Below are 5,000 nucleotides of genomic sequence, written 5' to 3'. Positions count from 1 at the left end.
TTATATTTTTGTAAGATTAAGTAAATGGGAACATACGAGTGGCGCTCATTAAAGATTTCCTAACTTTTGAGTATATTAGGAGGCTGAAATTTCACATGCTTAAAGTGATGATGTCAATGTTTAAAAATGTCATATGATGGGGCATCCTCCCCAGAAGTTGCTTTCTTTTCATTGAAGGTCTTGTGGTGTGTGGCCATTTAAGTGTAAAAACCTGATTAGTGATTGATAATCCACAGGATCCATTTTTACACCTTATTGCACCTTCACGGACATGACAGAAAGTATGTTATAAATTAAGGTCTGGTAATCAGTATATGACTTAAACAGATGTGTATCTTTATGCATGTGAAATTTCACGCTTAGGATAAGGGGAAGTGGTTCATGGGAAGTCTTTAATGAGTGCCTCTTGTACTTCTTTAAAGGCAAATAATTGTGGAAGAAAACATTAGCTATTCTTGTCATTCTCCTTATGCCTCATATTCACCACCACATCATTATGGATTTTATAACACTGTCCCAGCACTTACACTTCGTCCACAGCAGTACAATGCAAAGTGCAAATCTTACATTATCTCATAAATTCATAAGTCCATGTCTTGAGAAAGAGGTTTTTCACTTTTTATATTTTTTCACGTGTTGATAGATCTCTTTCTTCAAGTACTGAGAATACATTCCCTCCAGTAAAATGACATTGAAGCATTATTTTAGTTTGTTTATATAAAGTATAAAAATCTTATATTGAATGATGGGAACTGTGATTGTATTGGTTAAATAAGATTTTTATGCACACATAAGGATACTAGCTCATTGCAATCTGTAAGATTAGTTTGAAATGTTTGAGCTAAGATATTCATCAAGGGAACAAGAAAGGAAAAGAATTGGACATGAGTGAGTGAGTGAATAAGTGAGTGAGTGTCAGAGTCTTAGTAATTGGGAACTCTGGACTAGACAGAGCTGTATTGATAAATCAACCTCTTTGACGTACTTTCCATTCTCTTCTGCTGCCCAAGCCCAAGACATGCAATTACCTGTGTGATATGTTGTTTGTAGGTTAATGCCATTTTCTTCATTTTCAGTGGAATATTAAAATAATACTTATTACTTCTATGTATTACACAATACATATTTTTTAAAATATTTAATTTTGATTATTGTCAAACCTACATTATATTTATCTTTCCATATTCTTTCATAAGAGATGTTTTTCTTTTTGAAATATCAGTGAGTGGAACTGTAACCTAATGTACCAGATACTTGTGGTTTGTTAAATTACAATTTACTAGCCCTGGTAACTTTTCTTGATCTGCCTTTCTTCTGGAACATTATCAATTGATTTTGTGTATGCAGTCCTATGCTAATGTATCAGTATTTTGCATTAATAGTTTTACATGATTTTTATGGTATTGAATATACACGTTGACATCATTAGACCTATTTATATTAACCCAGTGCTGCTGGGAAAATGTTGTGTTCATGCTAGTATTGTTTTGTTAAATGTTTCTGTACATAGATGGCTCTGCCAGTGCTTAGCCACAAAGGAGTCAATTAGTAGATCTTATGACCTCACCTTCCCTTGAAATAGCGGGATTTTTTTTTTTTTTTTTTTTTTTTTTTTTTTTTTTTTTTTTTACTAATGCTATCAATATTGACTCTGATTTTTGTTATAAACATTATAATTACTATTTCCTTATTGACATTACTAACAGCAGTATTAAATACCAGAAAATATGAATAATCAAGGAAAAGGGTAAACTGGTAAGACAGAGAGTTCTCGAAATTGGCTCATTAGTGACAGAGTATACTTGTGAAGCTATCTATGTAAAAATAATTACTAGATTAAATACAGTGGGCATAGCATGTATGCACATACCATCCCATGTATGTCTAAGGTACCAATTTGGTACCTTATAAACTGAAATAATTAGGAGATAAGAAACTCCACCTTTTTTTATTATTCACAGAGGTGAATGTACCCAGTGACAAAATTATGTAGTTCATGTAAAATATTGAACCTTCATGATTCGTGATATGTATGTTGATTTGTAAATTTGATAACATGTATTATTTCTTGTCTAAAAAAAAATGTGATTATGCTGTGTAGATTTTTTTGGATTGCAGCTAATAATGCTCATCAGTTTTATGTATTCTTGTACATGTGAATTATTTTAATTCTTATAGTTATTGTTTAACATATTTTGGATATGGCCAAAATTTTGGCACTTTTACATTTTTATGTATGTATATGTATAAGTGAAGTATTATGCCATAAATTTCTTATATTGTGTTCTCTAGCAAAAGGTCACTTTGAAACAAAACTCATACTTTATATTAGTTGTTCCAAACCTTTTTGCACTTGCAACCCTTTTTTAAAGATGTGATATCTCCATGACCTCATAACATAATTTTAATTAATTTTGTAATACAATATGCCTTAAAGACATAGCTTCAGAGTATGAACACTGGCACATGCTTTTCCCCAAGGCTTTGTGACCCCCATTCCTAACCTCGGCAAACCTATTGGGGTTGTGAACTACTGGTTGGGAACCACTGCTTTAGGTTCGCAAAGAAATAGTCACTAAATACAAATCCCTATTACTGCAGTGTAAACCAAAATATATGAGAGTAGGTTCAGTGGAATGAGGAGAGTATAGGAGAAAGGGAGAGTGTAGGAGAGAAGTAGAGCTTAGGCGAGAGGGAGAGCATAAGAGAGATAGAAAGAAAGGCAAGAAGGAGAGCATAGATGAGAGGGAGAGTGTTGGAGAGAGGGAGAGCATATACAAAGTCCACATTATGTTTAAACATAAGGTTGGAAGTCATACATATTAGGTAAAATCTAAGTCAGTGTTTGACTAATATTGGTAGCAGTGATTCTGAAACTGTTTGTGATGACATAATGGCTGTGATAGGTTTGTAAAACAAATGCATGTGATAAAAAGCTCATAAAAAAGAAAGTGTTATCAACTGTCTACAAGATTATGAGGGCCAGGTATGGACCACCGAAAAACTGAAGAAAAGTAGACATGGTACCAACTGGAATTATGAAAGTATTGCTGGCACATGTAATGCTGACAAACCATTTAAAGTCTATGATGGACTGTCTCGGAGACAACAGGTTACAGTAACAAGGCTACGCATAAGGATATCAATACACTATACATTTTGTACAAGATGCAGTTTGGCAAAGCCAGTTACATATCACCACTGCAAAATGTGAAATGTGCCCAAGTCGCATAATCTTGCACATTACTTTTTTGTTCAAAAACTGCATCCTATCGATCAAATAGCACTGTCCAGAGACCGGCACTTATTGATTATATTAATTTTATCATAGACACTGGTCTTGTCTTCGATATGATTTGGGATATAATTTTTTTTGCCAACTATATGACGTGAATAATGTAAGCATAATGACACAATCCTTCAGGCATAGAGAATGTTTGATTAATAGCGCTTTACATAAATATAATCATAGCCAGTTTGGATAGATGTGGTAGTATCTTACCCTGGCTTTTTATAGGGCATGTGCACTCTTCTGTAAATAAATTTGATCAAATCAAATCACACTCATACTCACTCTCACACTGACACTGACACTGTCACTGTCACTGTCACTGTCACTGACACTGACACTGACACTGACTCTGACACTGACACTGGCACACTTACAGTCACACACACTCACTCACACACTCGCACTCGCACTGACACTCACACACACACTCACACTCACACTCACACTCACACTCACACTAACACACACACACACACACACACACACACACACACACACACACACACACACACACACACACACACACACACACACACACACACACACACACACACACACACACACACACACACTCACACACACACTCACACACTCACTCACACACTCACTCACACTCACACTCACACTCACACTCATGCACACACACACACACATGATTTTATAAATGTGTGACCTAATTGTTGTACGCAAGATTTTTTTCTTTTTATCTTGATGTATATTTTCAGAATCATGTTTAAAAAAAAATGTACTGCAGAAATATAGCTAAAATGAAAGCATATGTGCATATATCTTTTATTTTATTGCCATGCCCCTCCCAATACCTTGCTCGTTTTCGTCGTGGGAGGGCTTAGGAGACGAGGTCTGAGACCCAATGTAGGGGATCACCCCTACCTTGGGCCATAGCCCTTGCCTCAATTAATTTTGCTTGGTCCTTTCTTCTCTTCTTTCCTCTTCCATATCTTCTTGATTCCCTTCTTCTATCCCATTACTGAAAGGATGAAAGGCTGGCTTTGTGTCAGTCACGAACGGCCTCCGTGAGCCATGGGCACAGTATTCCCTGGGTTAATTGCCTAGCCCTTATCCCTTATGGGGACCCTGAGGGGTAGACCGTTTCTTTTCTCCAGTTTATTCAGGATCACCATAGCCAGTAATGAAGATTATTTACCCTAGGGGCGTTAAGGCTTGCCCTTTCATCAAATAGCCTATCTGGATTTGATTTTGATGGTTTTCTGACCCCTGCCCCTACTTTGGCCATGGCTCCGACTACTGATACTAATACCCCCTCTTCAACGCTTACGGACATCTCTAACCATTCCCCCCCCAATCCCTTGCCCGTTGTTGTCGTGGGGGGGCTTAGGAGACAGAGAGTGAGACCCAATGCAGGGATCTCCCCTGCCTAGGGCCTCAGCCCTCGACTCAACTAATTTTGCATGGTCTTTTCCCCCTCCAGCTTTTGTTTCCATCCCTTCTCCATCTCCTACTATCTACTTCCTAAGGTGTGAGAGCCGTGCGGAGAGGATGAAAGGCTAACCTTGTGCCAGTCCTAAACGGCCTGCGGGAATTATGGGCACGGTACTCCCGACTAATCTAGCCCTTACCTTTCACTAGCGATGGAGGTGGACCAGTTGATGCCTTTTATATAATCCAGGTTCCCCACAACCAGTAATGAAAATGTAATCCCTTTATTAGAGGCAATGAGGCTAGCCCC

At 37.3% G+C, this 5,000-nt stretch overlaps 1 protein-coding gene across 1 annotated transcript in view; it reads left to right on the top strand.

Moving 5' to 3' along the window:
• LOC113805290 (uncharacterized) overlaps positions 1–4,076 on the top strand; it is a 20,104-nt gene extending 16,028 nt beyond the window's left edge. Inside the window, exon 4 of the mRNA XM_070127157.1 lies at positions 1–4,076. This exon is cut by the window's left edge and continues 92 nt beyond it. The gene's annotated coding sequence lies outside the window, so the exon portion shown is untranslated.
• The last annotated feature ends 924 nt before the right edge of the window (positions 4,077–5,000 follow it).

The sequence above is a fragment of the Penaeus vannamei genome, chromosome 11 (genome assembly GCF_042767895.1).
Source record: "Penaeus vannamei isolate JL-2024 chromosome 11, ASM4276789v1, whole genome shotgun sequence".
Taxonomy (NCBI): domain Eukaryota; kingdom Metazoa; phylum Arthropoda; class Malacostraca; order Decapoda; family Penaeidae; genus Penaeus; species Penaeus vannamei.
This window is presented reverse-complemented; position numbering and strand designations above follow the sequence as displayed.